The 23,604-nt window shown below is 40.1% G+C and overlaps 1 protein-coding gene across 3 annotated transcripts in view; it reads left to right on the forward strand.

The window, feature by feature from the left end:
* Positions 1-23,604, forward strand: part of UNK (unk zinc finger) — a 527,926-nt gene that overhangs the window by 9,379 nt on the left and 494,943 nt on the right. The gene's annotated exons all lie outside the window — the stretch shown is intronic.

Genomic DNA, 23,604 nt, shown 5'->3' on the forward strand with positions numbered 1-23,604 from the left:
GAAAGAAGTTTGGTAGAAAAGGTTAATATGTTCTGAAGTATCGTTAGTCTTAAAGTGATGGTAAATACAAGCATTTAAGAAACGCTAGGATTTACCATCACTAAAAATCAAGGGGAGTTTAATTAAGCGTGTACAAAAGGGTGCTAAACTCACCTTTTCTGTGATGTTGCACATCGCAACATTCAGCGGCTACGGCCACCCACGGCACAACGATCTTCAATGAGGTGACGTTTGCACCTCTGAACCAATAGCCATGCGTGTCAACTGACAGGTTTCTGTATGCATGCACGGGCCCCAGGGCCGCCATTAGGGGGACTCCTGTCAGAGTGCTAATTGAGCATGGTAAATGTTATTACAAGGAGTAAAGTATTAGCATTTGAGAGGATTTCTGAGTGTGCACTAAACCACTATGCACAGTGTGAGACAGACTTGGCACTTTGTTTGTACAGTGTGTGCCTGAGTCAGGCGGCAGATCACTTTCATTTGCAGAGGAGGTAGGACTTACTTAGAAAATGTTTTTTATTTCTTTGTGCAATTTCACATTGTAACTTCAGTGTGATAGTAGTTGTATGGTGGGGCCAGGGGTCCATAAAAACAATTTTTTTTTAGCAGCAGTGTATTTATGATTTTTTGACAATGCTATAGAAATTATATATTTAAAACCATGCTGAAATGTTTCCTCCTCAATACACAAATGGTAGGTGCCCCTTTATGCAAAGACTTTCCAGATGCAAGAAGGCATTTTATCTAAGATTTTTACATCTGCATAAAATGTTATACTCTCAGACTAAGATTACTCAGTGTTTGAAATGAGACAGGTTAACGTAAAACTGTTCAGTTTACACTACAGCTGACTTAATTTTGAAATACATACCAACAAGCCTAAATCCTGCATTTAACCAGATCTAATGGTATGAGTACCACAACTTATGGTTCCACCAAGACCATATAGAGTACAGCATTTTCAAAATCCATAAGTACAGCTGACAGATGGGAACATTTGTACACTATATTTGAAGTGGTGCTCTTGGTTGGGGAAAATAAGGAAAAAACAAACATATGTCAACCTTTTTAAAAGTACTTTTCTTCATCTAGCCATCTACCCGGATCATCAATGTACAATTTTGAATTCACGGAATTATTTTTGTTTACACATTTACAAATATGATTCTTTAAAAAGCGATCTCTTAATTTCTGCAATTTTTTTTATCATGCATGTCACACACTGTTGATTTAGGGGATGCAAGGTGCTTAAATGTTTCCTCCTGTGAGTGTTTCTGTGGGTGTCTGTGTTTATGTCTTTGTGCTTTGGTTTGTGTCTCTATGAGTGTGTATGTATTTATTTTTCTGTGGGTCTCTCTGTGAGGGTGGGTGTGTATGTCTTTGTGCATTTTCTGTGGATGTCTGTGAGGGTGTGTGCATATGTCTTTGAGCTTTTTCTATGGGTGTCTCTGCGAGGGTGTGTGTATGTTTGCCTTTGTGTATTTTCTCTGGATGCCTCTGTGAGGGTGGGTGTGTATGTCTGTGTTTTCTGTGGATTTCTCTGTGAGGGTGTGTGTGTATGTATGTCTGTGTTTTCTGTGGATGTCTCTGTGAGGGTGTGTGCTTTCTGTGGGTGTCTGTGAGGGTGTGTGTATGTATGTCTTTCTGTGTTTTATGTGGTTGTCTCTCTGTGTGTTTGCTGTGGGTGTCTCTGTGTGTGTGCGTATGTCTTTGTGTGTTTTCTGAGGCTGTCTCTGTCGGTGTTTCCTTGTGTGTATGCGAGTTTGTGTGTGTGTGTCCATTGTCTGTTCCTTTTTAGGACATTTTGACCTTACTACTGATTATACACATCTTTCTACAGACTTTGAGACTAATGAGACCTTTACGGAAGTCACTAATCCACCATTTAACCTTTAAGTTATTGTTTAGGCAGTTCAGGTCCCTTCCTTTCAGTCACTGCATGCTGTTGTCATCATTTAGTTGGCATCTTCCTTTATAAAAAGATAATCAGAACTCCATATTTTGTTTTCTAAATCTCCTTTTTTTTTTTTTACAAAACTGTAGTCTACCTCATTACTTGTCAGGTTAATGTAATCAAGTGCTGAGTGTCTGTTTGGGTGTCTGTTTCTGAGTGTGTTCTTGTGTTTCTTTGCTTGTCTATATGTGAATCCTTATGTGTGAGTGTGCTTCAGTGTATAAGTGTGTCTGTGTGTTTCTATGTATACTACCTTTACAACATTTCCAAGTTTAAATAGACACTTAAGAATAAAGTGCATATACGTTTTAGTCACTTGGTCAAAAATCGCACATGTCAAAAGGGGGGGGGGGCCCTGATCAATGGTTAAGTCAGGGGCCCCACAATTTCTAGTGGCGGCCCTGCGCACGGCTATAGGTTCAGAGGTGCAAGCGGCACTTCATTGGTAGAAGATAGTTGTGCCGTGGGTGGCTGGAGCTGCTGAATTTAGCACTGTGCAATAGCACAGAAAGGGTGAGTTTAGCATCCTTTTTTACATGGTTGATCAATGAATTTCCCCTTAATTTTTAGTGGTGATAAATGTTAGCGTTTGTTAAACACTTGGATTTACCATCCTTTTAAGGCTAATAGAGTTATTATTTGTAATAGACAAGCTTTATATAGGCTTATTAGGTTTGACTGTAAAACGCTTATAGTATGATGCAAGGTAGTCGGTAGTTCCCCCGATAGTATCAACTTACTGTTTATAGGCTTCTCTATATAAAGTAAAATGGTTAGTGTAACCAAGTCAGTGACTTTTTACTATCTTATATGTTTTAACTTTATCTGTGGACCAAAAAGACTTTAATGTTGTAAAAAAGTCTTGTTTTCCTAGATATGAATATTGGACCTGTTCTAGTTGCAATGTATAATTTACCAGGTTCATCTATTCCTTTATGGAAGGTGTCTTGAAAATTTTTCCTGTACCTTGGAATTCATCCAAGATGCAGAATTTACTAATATTTTAAAGAGTGTTTGACGAAATCTACACTGCTTTTTTACACTGATGTTTCTAAATTTTTGTGCCTGACCTCTGTCAAGTAATCAGCATGCCTCAAGTTCCCATCTGTGGGTATACAAAGGGAGTATTTCCTTATCAATCCAAACAAACATATTATAGAAAGAGTGTCTTTCTTTGGTACTTTTAAACTTCATAGTTTTTTTTTTTTTTTTTTTTTTTTTAAGGATCTTGATATCTTAATTGGTGCTGTATCTACTTTTAAATAAACTTTGTGCACAAAGACTATATATTTATATAGTTTTACTCCTTTCTGTTTTTATATTTTGTGTGATTTATTCTTATCATTGACTTTATGAGACACATTGCAAGTAGTAGTTGAAATGGAGCTTGACCAATATTACTTCTGGCACATTATATTTGATAGAATATAATGTGCCATTCTTCTGAAATATCAAGATAAAGTCCCTCCCATTTATGTGTTAAAGAAGGCAGATAAAGAAAATTGAATATAAAGAGCTGCTTGTAAGCAATATAAAGTGTCCCTCTAATGGTGTATTTCTGATAAGATACATTTTCAAAAGGGGTTAAAGATCTACTGATTTTATATTGTTCAGGATGTGTAGAAATGAAATGGGTTAGTTATGAGATATTGCTGTTTATATGAATTTTGTCTTCACACAGAATTTGTGTATACGCTTTCAAAACTTTTGAGACTTTATTCAACGTGTACATATGTGCGTTGTATTTTTATCTTAATTATTAACCCCTAATCATGTTAGTGCTTCTACTATTTTTTCACCAAATGCTTCTGTTCGAGCCTTTTGAAATACCTTTTGTAGTCATGTCCTCAAATTGCTTCTCCATGCTCCTTTTTGACCATTTATTTTCCTGAGTGCTGAAAAATGTTCCAAGTGCCAAATTGTAGCTATGCACACGGAAGAGATTTTCTTAAACCAAATAATTTTTTCCAAAGCAAGCCCAGGCTGAGCTAAAGTGACCTAACCTACAGACAAACAGTAAATCAAGCTAGCATCATTATGGAATGGCTAACATCCACAAGTCAAGCCCAGCTGAACCTGGGAACATCCAATCCCAGTAAACAATGGCCTAGTCAAAAATTACTTTCAAAGTGGAGTCTTCATTGGAGAGTAAAGTTCTTTAAACCACTTCTTTGATAAAAACAAGTCTAAACATTAAGCATGGCCAATACAGAAATGTCACCATGGAGGACTTGAAAAGCCATCATGTTTACTAACGAATCACAATTTAAAATGTTTTGTTCCAATCACAGAATTCACGTGAGGAGATGACATGTGTAAAGCCTACAAATAAATATGGTGCATGAAATATTCAGGCGTTGGAATGCTTTGCTTATTTATTCTGAAGTTGGTGACTTCCATAAGATAAACTAAATTTTGACCAAGTTAATCTCTGTTCTGCAGAAGCATTCCGTCCGTTATGGCTTAAAGTTGTGTGGAAGAGGACAATGATCCTCAACCAGGGCTTGTCAATTTGTTCCATAAATTTAGGTGACAGAAACTTTTTGTCATCCCTACGATATCCATTGGAGTATACATGTATCTTTATTATAATATAATTTCACTCCAAGGGATGCACTCCAAAAACAAAAGGGTAATCTAGGTTTGTGAGAAAATATATGTTCTAACAATTGCAAGTCAAAGGAGTCCACACTCCACTGTAAATAGCTTTAATGTGATATTTCTGGTAGGAATCTCTGCTTCCTCAATGTTACATTTCCAGAAAGCCAAGGGTTAATTTTTAAGGAGCCAGTGGCCACCTGGCTTCTAAGTTTTTTTTGAGCCCTGTCCTAAACTCACATCAAAGCTGTTCCAGGTGTATCTCAAGTCCAAGGTGTGCTAATTTGCATGGCTTTCCATCCACATCCACAAGAACAATTAAAAATGAACATTCCAGAGCTTTATCTCTTCCACCTCCCACTGTGAGTTTAATCTTTTTCTGCTGGCTGTGTTTTACATAGTTTCTCAATAGCCTATACCTAGGTATATAAACCTTCAGTATAGGTAGGGGTACTATAGGCAAAATCAGCTATTTCAAATGCCAATATAAAGGCTAAGGAGCTATTTGTAAACAATTTAATACAATTTAGCAGGTCAAATGGTTCATTGGGAAGAATTTAAAGGGGAGGGAGGTTTTGGGTAAGCGGTTCCTTTAATTAGTGGAAATTATGTATTGTTTGAGAAATATTGTGTATACACATACATTTAACAGCTATACGTTCACTTGCTGGGTTTTCACAACTAAAATTTGTGTAATTTTACAGTTATAATATAAAATTTTGAGATCAAAAGTTTCACTTATTATTTTGCCATACATGTAGGCCTCTAGTCAACAAGACATGCAAAGTATTTTAAAGTAAGTTTGATTTAATTTGCTCCTTATTTTGCCACATATTTAAAAATATATGCAGGAAAATGTGTTGCCAAAATTTGCAAATTGTAGCTCACTTTGTGGAGAGGGAAGCGTCTCTCAGTTCTTCATCTGTCTAAGGACCAAATGAAGAGCTATTTCCTGGGTACCAGGGTCAGTTTTTTTGCCATCAGGGGGTTTTGTAGGAACCTTGATTTGTGAGCTCTGAAATAGAGGATCAATTAAGAAATTGAGTAGCAAACTTAACCTGAAAAAACACATCTATGAAAAAACAGAAAACATTGAAACAGGCTACATGTGATAACAAAAAAAAAAAAAAAAGTTAATAGGTTACTGTAAACTCAAGAAAATGTTCTTTCATGATTTAGAAAAAAAATGAAACTCAATCACCTTTTCAATTTACTTCTATTTTATAATTTGCTTCATGCTCTTGGTATCATTTGTTGAAAAGCTTATTAAGGTGAGCTCAGGAGAAGCAAAGCACTACTGGGAGCTAGCTGCTGATTGGTGACTGTACTTTTTTTTTGCCATTTGCTCACCTGATGTGCTCAGGTAGTTTCCATTAGCGCTCCTTAGACTAAGTATACCAGGAGAATAAATACATTTGCTAATAAAAGTAAACTGGAAAGTTTAAAGGGACATTGTACACTAGAGTTTTCTTTGCATAAATGTTTTTAGATGATCCATTTATATAGCCCAACTGGGAGTGTTTTTGTAAAAATGTATAGTTTTGCTTATTTCCATCTAAAGGGGAGGAGAGTTCACGGCTTTTTTCATTACTGCTGGGAATTAAGAACCTGGCCAACAGGAGAAGGCAAAGACACCCCAGCCAAAGGCTTAAATACGTCCCCCGCTTCCCTCATCCCCCAGTCATTCTTTGCCTTTCGTCACAGGAGGATGGCAAAGGAGTGCCGGAGTTTTGGTGTAGTCTCTTATGGAGGGTAGTACTCTTCGCAGTGGGACTGGAGTTTTAAGTAGTCCTGTCAGTTTCTTAGTGAGGGCCTGGGCGAAAGTTAGAGTCCGGAGATGCAGGAAGTTTCTTTCTGCAAAACCATCCCGACTCAGATTAACAGCTCCGCAAGCAATCAGCGTTGTCGAACTTTGCTTCACTGCCTGCTTTCTTCTCTGAAGTCCATGGCGGAGGCGATGCTACTATTCGTCACACTTGAAAGGCCGTGTTCCTGTTCCACAGCGTAGATTCTGGTAAGATCGTTTCATTTTTGATTGATGATGATAATGATGTTAACATAGAAGACAGGGTCAGTGTAGCGCCTTTTTATCTTTACAGAATCAAGGGTTAATATTCCTGGAAGGGGGATTATTGAACAGGGGGGGGTTATACATAATATTGTTTATTGTGTCATTAATGCGTTATGTGTGACATGAGGTTCTGGCAATGTGTGGAACTTCAGGTTACTTTGCGGGAATCCTGCACGGCCAATTTTGGCGCGTTTTCCTTAGTGCTGGGGCAGTCCTGCCAGGCATCCCATGTGACTGGGTGTGGCTGTCTATCCTTCCTGTTGATCTGTGGTGCAGGAGACGTAGCGGTTTCTGTTGTCCGTTCCTAGGAGGTGGTGAGTGCCCCGGCCATTGGTGGTATAAAGGTGCCTTTTTAATAATAAAGTTAGTCTAGCCAAGCGCGCAAGCTATGGAGGACTCTGACGCGTTGGAAGGATCTTCTTCCTTAATAAAGTCTCATTCCTGTGTTTATTGTGAGGAGGCTCTGGTAGATCAGCCTGCTCAACTATGTTCCACATGCCTTGATAAGGTTACAACATCTAAAGGTAAACAGATGTCTAGTACTACTGAGCCGTCCACCTCTGAGGGTTCTTCGTCCTGGGAGGTGCGTTCCCTACATTCATCTCAGATTGCACATGCAGCGCCCCGGGGTCCAACCGTTACTCCTTCGGGAGAGATTCTTTGGCCGTCAGACTTTGCGGACCAACTGGAATCGGCGGTTTCTAAAGTGATCCATGCCTTACCATGTTCTGCTAAGCGCAAGCGTAGGGTGTATCAGGGCTGCTCGACCCAGGGTTTGTCCTCACCGATGGCAGATCCAGAGGCTCTATATGAAGTTGAGGCCCACTCCGACTCTTCAGAGGAGGCCCAGTCTGGCTCGAAGTCCGTGTCATCTAAGCTTCCTGCTGCGGAGGAGCCTGGTTATAGGTTTAGGATGGAAAATTTGCGTTTTCTGCTGTGACAGGTACTTGCTACTCTGGAGGTTCCGGAACCTAAGATCCCGGAGGAACCTGAGATTCCTAAACTTGACAAGGTGTACGAGGACAGGGTGGTGCCCCAGACTTTCCCGGACCCCGTTAAGATGGCAAATATTAAGAATGAATGGGAGCGATTAGGGTCACCCTTTTCCCCTTCTTTAAAAAAACTGTTTCCCTCAGCTTGAGCTGTGGGGGACCATCCCTAAGGTGGATGGGGCTATCTCTACGCTCGAGGATAGCTCGTCGTTTAAGGAGCCCATGGATAAAAAGCTGGAAAACATGTTGAGAAGGATGTTTCAGCACACAGGGTTTGTTTTTCAGCCTGCAGCAGCCGTGGCGGCGGTCTCCGGTGCTGCAACATATTGGTGCGAATCCCTGTGTGACATGGTCGAAGGGGAAACTTCCATCGACGAGATACAGGAGAAGATTAAGGCGCTGAAGGTCGCCAATTCTTTCATCTGTGATGCCAATATGCAAATTATTCGCCTGAATGCTAAGGTATCAGGTTTTTTGGTTTTGGCGCGCAGGGCTCTGTGGCTAAAATCGTGGTCTGCGGACATGACCTCCAAGTCGAGGCTGTTGACCCTGCCTTTTCAAGGGAAGATCCTGTTCAGTCCAGGATTGGATTCGCTCATATCCACGGTTACGGGAGGCAAGAGAGCTTTCCTTCCACAGGATAAGAAGGCTAAGCCTTAAGGGATCTACTTTTCGTCCCTTTCATGCGGACAAGGCCCAGCACCAGCATCCCGCCGCGAAAGCGGACCAGTCCAAGGGATCTTGGAAGCCAGCTCCATCTTGGAACAAGTCTAAGCAGAGCAAGAAGCCCGCCGAGACCAAATCGGCATGCAGGGGCGGCCCCCGACCGGTCTCCGGATCACGTAGGGGGCAGATTATCTCAATTCTAAGACGTTTGGTTGCAGGACGTTCAGGACCCTTGGGTTCTAGAAGTTGTCTCCCAGGGTTACAGGATAGGGTTCAGATACCATCCACCCGAGGACAGATTCCTCCTGTCAAACCTGTCTTCAAATCCAGAGAAGAGAGAGGCTTTTCTAGAGTGTGTGAAAGATCTCACCACTCTAGGGGTTATCGTTTCAGTACCCCTAGCAGAAAGGGGTCTAGGGTACCATTCCAATATTTTTGTGGTTCCAAAGAAGGGCACGTTCCGCCCGATTCTGGACCTAAAGTGTTTGAACAAGTTTCTGAATGTTCCATCGTTCAAAATGGAAACAATCAGATCTGTTCTGCCCCTAGTTCAAGAGGGACAGTTCATGACAACTATAGATTTGAAGGACGCTTACCTTCATGTACCAATTCACAGGTACCACTTCAGGTTCCTAAGATTTGCATTTCTGGACCAACCCTTCCTTTTGTTCTGGCGACAGCCCCGAGAGTCTTCATGAAGGTTCTGGGGGCGCTGCTGGCAGTGGCCAGATCCAGGGTCATTGCGGTGGCGCCTTACTTGGACGACATCCTAGTTCATGTGCCGTCGTTCAGCCTCGCAGAGGATCATTCGAGGGCTCTTCTTCTGCTCCAATCTCACGGTTGGAAGATCAACTCAGGAAAGAGTTCCCTGGTTTCCAGCAACATGGTAGAGTTCCTGGGTACGATAATAGACTCTATGTCCATGAGGATATTTCTCACAGATCGGTGGCGCAGAAAGCTTGTGTCCACCTGTCTTGCCCTTCAGTCCTCCACAAGCCCGTCGGTGGCTCAATGTATGGAGGTGATAGGTCTCATGGTGTGGAGCATAGATGTCATCCCATTTGCCAGGTTCCATCTCAGACCTCTTCAATTATACATGTTGAGACAGTTGAACGGCGATCATTCAGATCTATCATAGCTGATATCCATGGATGCTTGGACTTGAAACTCCCTCTCTTGGTGGACCCGTCTGGAGCAACTGTCCGTGGGGACATCCTTGAGACTGTCCTGGGAGATTGTGACCACAGACGCCAGTCTGATAGGATGGGGAGACTGGAGTCGGTCAGTTTCATCAGATTCCAGACCGACAACATTACCTTGGTGGCTTACATCAACCACCAGGGGGGTACAAGGAGCTTCCTTGCGATGAGGGAGGTGTTTCGGATTCTGTGGTTAGCCGAGTCCCACTGCTGCTCGCTCTCATCGATTCACATTCAGGTGTGGACAACTGGGAAGCGGATTTTCTCAGCAGACAATCCTTCCATCCGGGGGATTGGTCTCTTCACCCCGAGGTGTTTGCGGAGATTTGTCTCAGATGGGGAACGCCGGAGATAGATCTTATGGCGTCCAGACTTAATTGCAAGCTGCCTCGATACGGGTTGAGGTCCAGGGATCCCCAGGCAGAGCTGACAGATGCCTTAGTGGTTCCTTGAGGTTTCAGCCTAGCTTACTTTTTTCCACTTCTACCTCGTGTAGTGGCATGCATCAAACAGGAGCGGACCTCGGCCATTTTGTTTGCTTTTTCGTGGCTGCGGAGGACGTGGTTTGTGGATCTGGTGAAGATGTCCTCTCCTCCGCGGAGGTTACCCTGTCGCAGGGATCTGCTGTCACAGGCTGACTGTCTGGAGATTGAACGGCTAGTCTTAGCCAAGAGAGGCTTTTCTGAAAGTGTGATTGATACTCTAATTCAGGCAAGGAAGCCAGTCACTTGTCGCATCTACCATAAGGAGTAGAGACCTTGTCCTGGTGTGAGAAGCTCGGATATCCTTGGCACAAGCTGAAGGTATCCAAGAGGGGTTGGAGAAACGTCTTGCCACTAGTTCCTTAAAGGGACAGATTTCGGCATTATCAGTTTTGTTGCATAGGTGACTCCCTGAACTCCCTGACATCCAATCTTTTTGTTCAGGCTCTGTCTAGAATCAGACCTGTCTTTACACAGTCTGCTCCACCTTGGAGCTTAAACTTAGTCCTTAAGGTCTTGCAGAAGGTTCCGTTTGAACCTATGCATTCCATTGACATAAGGATTTTGTCCTGGAAGTTTCTCTTCCTGTTGGCTATTGCATCGGCGCGCAGAGTATCTGTCCTAGCTGCCTTGCAAAGTGACCCTCCTTATCTGGTGTTTCATGCGGATAAGGCTGTTCTTCACACTGGGTTGGGGTTTCTCCCCAAGGTGGTGTCTAACTGTAACATCAATGTTCTAAGGAGAGGTTACTTCATAATTTGGATGTGGTTCGTGCCTTGAAGTTCTATCTTCAGGCTACAAAGGATTTCAGACAGTCTACATCTCTCTTTGTGGTGTATTCTGGGAAGCACAAGAGGCAAAGGGCCACTACTACTTCTTTGTCCTTTTGGTTGAGGAGTTTGATTCGCTTGGCTTATGAGATAGCGGGACATAAGCCTCCTCAGTGGATCATGGCTCATTCAACTAGAGCTGTGGCTTCGTTTTGGGCCTTTAAGAATGAGGCCTCTATGGAGCAAATTTGTAAGGCGGCTACCTGGTCCTCCTTGCACACTTTTACAAAGTTTTACAAATTTGACGTTTTTGCTTCTGCGAAAGCTGTTTTTGGGAGAAAGAGTTTTGCAGGCTGTGGTGTCCTCAGATTAGGGTCCGCCTTTTGCCCTCCCAGTTTCATTCGGTGTCCTCTAGAACTTGGTTATATTTTCCCAATAGTAATGAATGAAGCCATGGACTCTCCTCCCCTTTAGATGGAACACATAAATTATACTTACCTGATAATTTCATTTCCATCGAGGGGAGGTAAGTCCACGGCTCCCGCCCGTATCTCCGTGGGGCGGACCTAAATTTAATCATCTTCTGGCACCTTTTATACCCTGATATTTCTCCTACTGTTCCTGGTTCCCTCGGCAGAATGACTGGGGGATGAGGGAAGTGGGGGAGGTATTTAAGCCTTTGCATCCTCCTGGTGGCCAGGTTCTTAATTCCCAACAGTAATGAATGAAGCCGTGGACTCTCCTCCCCTCGATGGAAATTTAAATTATCAGGTAAGCATAATTTAATTTTTTTTTTTTTTTTTTAAATATTGTGCCGATTTTCAGACTCCTAACCAAGCCGCAAAGTTTTAGATGTATACTGATGTCTACAGATTCCTTGTTGTGTAATGGGACTTTTCATATACAGGGGAGGGTGTCGGCTCTTTGTGCATTTCCAGCCCTTTTTAGTGGGTGTCCCAGCCTAACCATATCAACAGTGCTAAACTGGGAGCTTCTAAGTAAGTTTTTAAAAGGTTTTATACGGGATTTTTATATCAGTGTCTGTGCATATTCTTCTCTATAGTAGTGTCTATTATATGCAGTTATATGATGGTGTATACCTTTTAGAATTGTATGCTCTATCTGAATAATGATATACTGTATACAAACTACCAAATTTTAGGGATAGTAACTCAAACTACAAACATTATATACCTTTTCCCCTTACTTTATCAAATACTGTATAAGTGACCTATTGGTTAATGCAATAATGGAGTGATTTATTCTTAGCACAATGGTTAATAAAGTTTATACCAAATCTAAATTGCTTGCAAGAATATTAAGTAGCTAGATAGGTGTGTACAATAATCTCAAAAGATAGGAAACAAACATAGTATAGGTATTTTCACTTAGCCTCTGTTTGTTCATTTCCAATAACAGTAATAAGTCTTTATCTGTAAACAACCTGTTGAGATAATAATTATTCTGGGTTCTGCTATATACAAACATCTTTGTCTGGCTTGGGAAAATGCATACCTGGCTCTTCATTATTCATGCTGGCTCTTAATTTTTAAAGTTTTTCAGTAACTGAAGTTAGGAATATGCTAGGATTGACAGGTAGTTGTAATTTTGTAATGCTGTAAAGCTATCTGCTTCATAATTCAATAGTGCATAGGAATGTGCATTCGGATCCTTTGTGAGGATCTGAATGCAAAAGTATGTGGCACTGGCCACTTGTTCCATTCGGATCTTTTCGTAGCCGGATTGATTCTAGTGAAAGATTCCAACACTAAGATCTGGATTTGTAGTGTGGTGATATTTTTTTATTAGACTCAATCAAAAGATCCGAACAGTACGAGTAGCTGTCTACTTCTGCATTCGGATCCTCATGAAGGATCCAAACGCACATCTCTAATAGTGCATGTGTAATGATCTAAAGTGTTTGAAATCGTGTGCAATTAGCAATTTATCAAAGAATAAATTTATAGAGTGAATTATGCAAACATTCATTACACAAAACTTTGTAAACATTATTGAAAATCATTATATTAGAACATGCCAAATTCCCCTTGCAATACATAGCAAAAATAAAGGCATTCTCTGTATTACAATTCTGATGTTCAAATGATCCAAACAATAAACACTGTGTCTTGCAAAGAGGTGCTCCTTGCATTTAAGTATGTGAAGGCGATGTATACATTACAATAGGGCTTGCAAAAAATCGTATGAAACGAACAAAAAAGAAAATTGGAACAAAATTGTAACTATTTTATAGAAAAATTAAAATTTGTATTGAAAATAAATATTTGTTGCACAAAGTATACATTTGTAATAAAACTACATTACATATGCAAAAAAATGCTGTGAAATTTGTACAAAAACCAAAGTGTATTCTCTTACATATTCTCTTAACATTTCCCCCATACAGATCTTGCTGTTTTATCTGTCAAACTAAAAGGTAGCGAGATTGTGTCAAAATACTCAACACATATTACCCTAATAGAAAAATACATGCATACAAAAAGAGTAAATTGTTGGATACTATAACTGAATACAGGGTAATCTGATTTGTATTGACCTTTCTAGCACGCACCATTACTTTCTATAGGAGACGTCTTGCAAATCGCAGGGGCAGTACTTTTTTTTTTTTTTGAGAATTCACTGAGGGAAACCCCCTGAGAGTTTCAGCGTGGTTTTTACGTTCCATTCTGCAAAGATTATCGGGCCTTCAATGTCTATTTACTACACTTATGTAATAATAAGTAGAACTACCTTTTGCCTTTTAGAGCAACATGAATTAATGGATTCATCAAGATGCTTGAAATATTTCCTACGCACCTTGGTCAATCCTGTTGCAATAGCATCATATGGTTCCTACAGTCTTTTTGACCAGACATTTATGCTTTGAACTTCCCATTCCTTATTATCCATTCCCAAAGGTGCTGTTGGTTTGAGGTATAGGGACTGTATGGACTTTTGGTGTAAACTAAATTCAGCACCATATTTGTGGAACCAGGTTGATATGATGTATGCTTAGTACTATGTTGGAATCATCAATTTGAAAACAACTAGGCTGTTGCTGTGAAGGGATACATATGATCATTAATAATGGTAACATATGTTGCAATAGCTACATGCCAAGTTGATATTATAGGGACTGATCTATTTCAAGAAATCACTCACTTAGGGCTGCACGATTAATTGCATATGCGATTTAAAACTGCGAATAATCTCAGCGATTTAAGAACCATGATAGTACGCAATTTAAAAATAAATAAATCTCTGTTCGGCATGAAAAGGGAGGTGGAGAGGAAGGATGAGAGTCAATGACACATCCCCCATGTTTTCCCGGACAGTCACTCAGCTAAATGACTAAAACATGAAGCAGTGTGCATTGTACTACCTTTACTGCACTTATAAACACAAATCATGCTGCTGGAAGTCATCACTTTTCAGGTTTCTCCATGCACTCTGCTTCATATGTTAATGATACCACAGCTAGACTGACTGCCCAAGATAACATGACAATGTTGTGTCAGAAGACCTAAGAACTGGCTAGTGTCTACTATGTAACCACGGCACAGGCAGCTAATTTTATTTTAACTATTTTGTGGTTTGTATTTTTATGCTCCCAGAGTGTATAGGACATTGAGAAACATGTACATTAAGATTCTGTAGTGTCAAATAAAAATGTTATTGAAAAATTACGGTATTATAGTCATTTATAAGAAAATCGCGAAAATCGCAGTCACAATTTTTTGGGTCCAAAATCGCGATTTTCATTTTTGCCCATATCGCCCAGCCCTGCTATTACTCCACCATCAACTCTCTACATAGTTGACAGACCACTAGAGATACTTGGATTTATGTTTTGTTTTTTTCTAATTCTGACACTTCCATCTACAAATGTGCAGCAGAAATAATCACATCTAACCAGTTCTGGTTCACATACCCAGTTTAGTCTCAGCTTATTTCTCTTGTTGACAAGAGTGGAACTTGGTGCGGTCTTCTGCTGCTGAGACCCCTTCACCTCTAGGCTTGATGCATTGGGTCCCATTTACTATCTGATGGAAGGACAAGGTTCTCAGCCGTGGAACCTGTCCACCCTTCTTCTTGGTGAGTTATCATTGCACATTTCCTTGTGCCGAGCTGCCTCCGCTCTTGCGGGACCCGTCATTCATCCGGAATTAATGACTTTGGGGGGATTTATCTTCACCCCCTCTGAACGAGCCTGCACTTCAAGGGCTCCAAAGCAGTTTCTGCTCTTAGCAAACAGAGTTGTACATTCATAGATGTCTTTTAGCTCTCCACAGTTATAAAGAGTGAGGGAGTATCTGTGGTCTCTGCCGGCTTGATTGGATATAGTTATTCTTCTCTAAACTTTCTTACTTACAATATGTTCTTAAACATAGAACTGACTCTCACTGCATGATTTCCTTATTGCACACTTCTCTTTTAACTCTCAGGTTTGCAATGCATGAAAATCTAACAAGTTCACTTGTTTTTTGATATGCTGAAATCACCAGCAATAATGTTATGGTGCAAGTTGCTAAAATCACATGTATTTTATTGGATTGAACAAGATCTAAACTTCTTGACTATGTCTGCATATTATGCTGTATGGGCATAAAGGGCAGACGTTGATGAAAAAAAAATCTTTGAGACACTCTCTAATGAGAAACTATGAATACATTTTTGTGATCACCTTAAGCATGTTGTCATATATATGTAATGTTAGAAGTAAAGTGTTGCAAGCCATGCTTGCCCAGTGTCAGTCTGAAGGGCCACAAACAGCAATAAACTTCAGAATGCAAATATATACTGGTGGAGCAGAGGTTAAAAGAGATGGGGAGATGATGTACATGGTGTTGTGCAGTAAAAGGAGTGATATACAGTACATGTAATTATACAGCATAGTGTGTTTCATTCATGATGGTCAACATATTAAATCCTAAGGGATGAATGTGCAGTCTTTAGTCCTTTCAAATGGTTGCCAAAAGTATAACATGGGCTGTATCTTATACATGTATGCTTATACCTTCTCTCTCTCTCTCTCTCTCTCTCTCTCTCTCTCTCTCTCTCTCTCTCTTTTCTCTCTCTCTCTCTCTCTTTTCTCTCTCTCTCTTTTCTCTCTCTCTCTTTTCTCTCTTTCTCTCTCTCTCTTTTCTCTCTCTCTCCATACACATATACAGAGTCATGGTCACTTACTCAAAGATGCAGCGCCATGAGAGTCACCTATACCCATGTAGTGTCAGAATCACAGTTTTACATACATATGCCCAAGGGAATACACGTAGGCTTAGTATCAAATGTACATACAGGTTTGAAACATAGTTATACATTCAGGGTTAGGATGCTATGTGCAAGCTCAGGGTCACAGATGCATACTGTTTACACACACCGAATCACTGAGCTGTGTGCACTGAACTCTCCCAACCTCAGCAAGTGTTGTTCCCTGACATTTTATAGTGACTGATATCATACAACCCTTCAACTGCACTTGCATCTTTATTTCTTTTAGCATGAATAAGTGTCATTCTATGCCGCAACTCTTGTACCCAGGCGTAAACAATATGTTGGCACTTTACAAATAAATGATGATAATAATAATAGGGATCAGAAATCTAGACCCAAGTGTAATATTTGTGTAATATAAGGGTGGATGCTGTGTTGGTCTGCCAATTGTTTATCAATTAATACACAATACCATTATACAAAGCATATTTATCAGAGTGTTTCATGAAACCAATTCATTTTTGTTGGTTTTCATCATTATATAGTGGAGCATGTTCATTATCTACATAGATTTTCATTATTATACAGTGAAGCTTGTCCGTTATATGTGTATAGTTTCTTTTTATTGTACAGCTGTGAAGTGAAACCTGTTTATTTCATGATGTTATGAGTATAACATTTAAAAATGAATAAATGCACTGCACCCCCTTGTGTGAGATGAGCTTGCCTTAGATGTTAGCTATGCTAGCTCTCTGCATGGCTGTGTATTCATGGGGGTAGTTTAGTTTTGTTTGACAAGCTAGAACAGGGTTCTTCAAACTACGGGTCACGACCCATTACTGGGTTGCAACACCATGTTTACTGGATCGCAATGAGATATATGAGAGTGTGGTGTGTGCTGTATTCAAGTGTGTGTGTGTTTGTATGAGAGTGTGTGGTCTGTGTGTGTTTTGTATGAGAGTGTGTGTTATATGAGTGTGTTATTACTACAATCAGTAATAAAGTTTAAAACATTTAGCCACTTTGCCAAAAATTGTTGCTAAATTTTTTCTTTTATGATTCAGATAGAGCATGCAATTTTAAGCAACTTTCTAATTTACTCCTATTATCAAATTGTCTTCATTCTCTTGGTATCTTTATTTGAAATTCAAAAATGTAAGTTTAGATGCCGGCCCATTTTTGGTGAACAACCTGGGTTGTTCTTGCTGATTGGTGGATAAATGTATCCACCAATGAACAAGTGCTTTCCATGGTACTGAACCAAACAAATAGCTTAGATGCCTTCTTTTTCAAATAAAGATAGCAAGAGAACGAAGAAAAAATAATAATAGGAGTAAATTAGAAAGTTGCTTAAAATTGCATGCTCTATCTGAATCATGAAAGAAAAAATTTGGGTTCAGTTTCCCTTTAAGATATTTTCCAACCAAGCATAAAAATAGGGTTGTGAAGAGATGTGGTATCACTGGGTCTTGGGGGAAAAACGTTTGAAGAACCCTGAGCTAGAGCTCTCTAGAGTGGTTGTTTATTGTTCTGACACAGTGCCCTAAATGTCACATCAGAGGAGACTATATTGTTGTTTATGGGAATATATTTAAGCTAGAGACTGGCAGATTCATTATTTTCCCAGCAGTGTGTTAGCTTCAGATTCTCTGTTTGTGTATGATGGCCAGTCCAGAGGCATTGCCTTTTCTTTTTTTAGACACGATGAGTCCACGGATCATTTTAATTACTAATGGGATATTCACCTCCGGGTCAGCAGGAGGAGGCAAAGAGCACCACAGCAGAGCTGTTAAATAGCTCCTCCCTTCCCTCTCACCCCAGTCATTCTCTTTGCCTACGTTAGTGATAGGAAGAGGTAAAGTGAGGTGTTAGTTTTAGATTCTTCAATCAAGAGTTTATTATTTTTAAATAGTGCAAGATTGTGCTGCTTTGTTCTAGGGTGTAGCCCGTAGTCCATATTAGTCTCTACAGTAGAGCTTTTGGTGGCTTTAGAGCAATGGGAACTGGTGGGACATAATTCTCACTGCGCCTCCCATACATTTATGCTGCCCTAACCCTGATAGCCTAAGCAAGATTACTCAGGCTTTATCTTTCTCCCCAGGGCTATGGGAGGGAGAGGACCTCCTAAACCTGCTGAGCTGCCCTGCTGTCGGGCAGAATTAAAAGGTAAGTGCTGACTTTTTATTCTGGGTCTGGGGATAAGATCTCAGAAGAAGTGGAGCACTTTAATTTATGGGACTCCTATTTGTAGAGGAGGACAATTTAGACAGCACCTTATTAGCAGGCACTGGGGCTGAGGAGAGTTTAGGACTTTTTCACTATGAGCTTGTTTCTCTGCGTCTGTACAAGAAATTAGGAAACGCTAAGTTGCTGGCTAGAAAGGGACAGACCCATTTTGGCTGCAGACTTTCAGTATGTTTATTTCACTGTCGGCAATAGATCCGTTTTCTATAATAATGGCAACTGGAATTTCGCCTTGACAACGCCCACGATGGGCAGAGCTTTGAGTGGCGCCAATTTAGCTTGCGCACTCTGTTTCTACTTTTTTTTGGCAACATGTTCATCCTTCTAGTACGGAAGGATAAGGGCAGTGGTTAGTGAGCTGCGTGAGAACCGGACAGCACTACTATGCTGTATCCAGGTTTTTGGGTCTGCAGAAAGAAAATGCATTTGTAGACAGAGTAGCATCTTATGTTTTTAAATGTTGCATAAAAGATTACATCTGTTTATGTGTACATTTGAGTACCGTTATAATTTCCTCTGCATGCAGAAATAAATGTGACGTTTTAACATTTAAAGACACAGTGACATCTCTTATGTGTTAAATGTTTAATAAAAGATTACAACTATTTATGTGTACATTTGAGTACTGTTAACCTTTCCTCTACATGCAGAAATAAATGTGACATTTTAACATTTAAAGACACAGTAACATCTTTTATGTGTTAAATGTTTATGTGTACTTAGAGTACCGTTAACTTTTCCTCTACATGCAGAAATATATATGACATTTTTTTCATTTAAAGACACAGTAACATATTTTATGTTTTAAATGTGTAATAAGGATTACAACTGTTTATGTGATCATTCATTTTTGAAGCAAGAAAAAATGTCGTTTTAACATTTAAAGACACAGTAACATCTTTACTGTTCTAAATGTTTAATAAAAAAAAATTTCAACTGTTTATTGGCTAATTTTTTATTTTTGAACAAGAGGTCTTGCTAGATTTTTTTTAAAAGTTAATGCCCTGATGCTGATGTGAATACACAATTTTTTCTGTTCTAGGTGAAGAATGTTAGGCTGTTTCAGATAGACTTTTTCTGAGCCAACTCCTTTTTAAGGCAGATACTGTTTAAGAATCTATTGATAAGGTTCAATTTATGCCGCAAATCTCTCCTCAAGTGTCCCAATGTTATAGCCCTCACAGGCAGTGCTCTGCGATTTATCTCAATCTCCTTCTGGAGTTACTTTGCCATTTTTTTTCCCCATGTTGCGGGGTTGGTGCAAAAGGAAATGGGTTACATCAGTGAATAAGTTTTTCCTAATGTTTCTTCCCTGAAAACTGAAAAGAAATATTCTTCGGTAGTGTCTGAGGAAAAAATCTCAGACGGTAATTCATTTATCTGAAGTAATTTCATTCAAGTTTAACCTGACATACCTGCATTTATTAATTAAGGAGGCTTGGAAAACAGTTCCCAAGGGGGAAGGAGACGTTTCTACCTTAGCTAAGAGATCTACTATTCCCATAGAGGATAGTTGTGGCTTCAAAGACCCTATGGAAAGAAGTTAGAGGGTCTATTCAATAAGATATATGTACAACAGGGCTTACAGGCAGCCAGCTGGGTACATTGCTTCCATCACTAGTGCGGTGGCATTTTGTTTAGAGGACAGAATCTTCCTTAGATGAAATCCAGGATAGGATTAAAGCTCTTAAACTAGCTAATTCCTTTTATATGGATGTCTCCCTTCAAGTTATCAATTTGGGAGCCAAGATTTTGAGTTTTTCTTTTCCAACTCGCAGAGCCTTATGGTTAAAACCTTGGTCTGCGGATGTGTCCTCTCGGTCTAAACTGCTGGCTATCCTTACAAGGGGAAGACCTTCTCTTTTTGGGACCTGGCCTGTCGGAGATTATCTCCGATATCTGGGGTGGTAAGGGTCATCTTTTCCCGCAGGATAAGAGAAACAAACAGACAAAACGGACGACAGGGCAATTTTCGTTCCTTTTTGGAATTTCAAGGGAAGTTCTTCCTTTACTGTCTCCAATCAGGAACAGACTAAGCCTACATGGAGATACAATCCATAAAGCCTGCTGTTGAATTGAATTAAGGAATTATTGAATTAAGAGTTCCTTAGCGATGACAGAGGTAACCAAGATAATTCAGTGGGCGGAGGCCCATTCTTGTTGTCTGTCGACGATCCACATCCCAGGGGTGGACAACTGGGAGGCGGATTTTCTGAACAGGCAGACTTTTCATATGGGGGAGTGGAAACTCCATCCGGTAGTGTTCTCCAGCCTGTTTCTCAGGTGGGGTCAGCCGGAATTAGACCTCTTGGCATCTTGACAGATTGCCAAGCTCCCGAGATTCGGGTCGAGGTCCAGGGACTCCCAGGCGGAACTGATAGATGCTGTGGCAGTTCATTGGACCTTCAGTCTAGCATACCAAATTACTCAGTTTGTGCTTCTTCAAGTCATTGCTCGGATCAAGCAGGAGAGGACATCAGTGATCCTCTTTGCTCCTGCTTGGCTTCGCGGGATTTGGTATGCGGATCTGGTGGATATGTCATCTCTGCCACTGTGGCTTCTAATTCAAGGGTCCTTCTTTCTCCCAAATCTAGTTTCTCTGAGGCTGACTACTTGGAGATTGAACGCTTCATTTTTGTCTAAGCGGGGGTTTTTTGTAACTCGGTCATAGTGACCATGATTCAGGCTAGCAAGCCTGTAACTAAAAAGATTTACCATAAGATATGGTGTGAATATCTCTTTGGTGTGAATCCAAGGGCTACTCATGGAGTATAGTTAGGATTCCTAGAATTTTGTCTTTTCTCCAAGAAGGTTTGGAGAAAGGCTTATAAACTAGTTCCCTAAAGGGCCAAATCTCAACATTATCTATTTTGTTACACAAACGTCTGGCGGAGGTTCTGGATGTACAATCATTTTGTCAGGCCTTGATCAGGATCAGGCCTGTGTTCAGACCAGCTTCTCCTCCATGGAGTCTGAATTTAGTTCTTAAACTTCTTCAAGGGGGTCCGTTTGAGGCTATGCATTCCTTCGATATTAAGTTATCTTGGAAAGTTTTATTTCTTGCTGCTATTTCCTCTGTTTGTAGAGTGTCAGAGCTCTCGGCATTGCAGCAGGAGTCTTCTTAACTTATTTTCCATTCAGATAAGGTAGTTTTATGTACTACATTAGGATTTCTTCCTAAGGTTGTTCCTGATCGGAACATTAATCAGGAGATTGTTGTTCCTTCCTTGCGTCCTAATCCTTCCTTCTTTTCAGAAGGAACGACTCTGTACAATTTGGACGAGGTCCGTGCTTTAAAGTTATCTCCTGCAGGCGACTAAGGATTTTCGTCACTCTTTTCTTTGTGGTTTTCTCAGGGAAACATAACAGAAGGCTACGGCTACTTCTCTTTCTTTATGACTGAAGAGTAGCATACGTTTTGCATATGAGACTGCTGGACAGCAGCCTCCAGAGAGAGTTACGGCTCATTCCACGAGGGCTGTTGCTTCCTCATGGGCATTCACGAATGAAGCTTCTGTGGAACAGATTTGCAAGGCTGCAACTTGGTCCTCTCGTCACACTTTTTCAAAGTTCTTCAAATTTGATACTTTTATTTCGGCTGAGGCCGCTTTTGGGAGAAAGGTTCTTCAAGCAGTGGTGCCTTCCGTTTAGGTTACCTGTCTTGTCACTCCCGTATCATCTGTGTACTCTAGCTTGGGTATTGAATCCCATTAGTAATTAAGATGATCGGTGGACTCATTGTGTCTTAAAAAAGAAAATTTATGCTTACCTGATAAATTTATTTATTTTTTGACACGATGAGTCCACGGCCCGCCCTGTTCTTTTACACAGGTTGTGGGTTATTGTAAACTTCAGACACCTCTGCACCTTGGCTTTTCCTTTCTCTTCCTAACTTCGGTCGAATGAAGGGAGGAGCTATTTAACAGCTCTGCTGTGGTGCTCTTTGCCTCCTCCTGTTGACTAGGAGGTGAATATCCCATTAGTAATTAAGAGGATCCGTGGACTCATCGTGTCAAAAAAGAAATAAATTTATCAGGTAAGCATAAATTTTCTTTTTATTTTTCTCCTGTATGCCATTTAATTGCTGTATATTACTTAAAGGGACAGTCTACTCCAGAATTGTTATTATTTTAAAAGATAGATAATCCCTAATATTACCCATTCCCCAGTTTTGCATAACCAACACAGTTATAGTAATATACTTTTTACCTCTGTGATTACCTTGTATCTAAGCCTCTGCAGACTCTGCCCCATCGTTTCAGTTCTTTTGACAGACTGGCCTTTTAGCCAATCAGTGCTGACTCATGAATAACTCCAAAGGAGTGAGCACAATGTTATCTTTATATGAACTAGCACTGTCTAGCTCTGAAACATTGTCAAAATGCACTCAGATAAGAGGTGGCCTTTAAGGGCTTAGAGATTTGGCATTTGAGCCTACCTAAGTTTATCTTTCATCAAAGAATAGCAAGAGAGCAAAGCAAATTTGATGCTAAAAGCAGTTTGGACAGTTGTTTAAAATGGCATGCCCTATCTGAATCATAAACGTTTCATTTTGACTAGACTGACACCCACAACATTTCTTTTATGATATAATGTACAATAAAAAAAAAATACTTTTATGATAAAATGAACTCAGGAGTGTGCATGTCTGTGGAGCAATATATAGCAGCAGTTTTGCAAGAATGCCTTTAAAGGTTATTAAAGTCTGTTTTATTGTTGTAATAAAAAAAGAACTAAGCATTGGGTTGTGCTTAAAGGAATATGAAACACCAAAATCTTCTTCTGAGCTTTTCAACAACAGATACCAAGATAACGAAGAAAATTTGATAATAAAAGTAAATTAGAAAGTTGTTTAAATTGTATGTTCTATCTGAATCATGAAAGGAAAATAAATGGGCTTCATGTTACTTTAATAGAAATATTTGCAGTATGTATTATTAATCATTTTAGAATGATTATACCTTTTTTTATTTGATATGTTTTTTTATTTAATTTGTGCAGTGCCCATTACTTCCTGTCACAGCAATACAAGAGGGCTGGGGTCTTTACAGGAAGGCATACCTAGCTTGATAATATATCATAAATCTTCAAGTGTAACCTGAGCTGGTTTACTATTCAAATAACGCTAGAGCCCTGGTTTTTAAAATTGTCCTCAGGCCTCCATAACAGGCCAGCTTTTGTGAATATCTGAACTGGAGAGCAGGTGAAATAGCTAATTGTTCAACAGGTTATTAACCTGCTCTTGTCCAAGGCAATCATGAAGATGTGGCCTGTTAGGGAGGTCTGAGGACAGGTTTGAAAACCAGTGTGCTAGAGGGACAATCTGTTTTGCTCATGCTCAGAGGCAGAATGCAGCTTCAAAAATGTCTCCTCTCTTATTTCCCTGAGAACGGTGGCTACATTGAGAAATC

Source organism: Bombina bombina, chromosome 1 (assembly GCF_027579735.1).
Source record: "Bombina bombina isolate aBomBom1 chromosome 1, aBomBom1.pri, whole genome shotgun sequence".
NCBI classification, from domain to species: domain Eukaryota; kingdom Metazoa; phylum Chordata; class Amphibia; order Anura; family Bombinatoridae; genus Bombina; species Bombina bombina.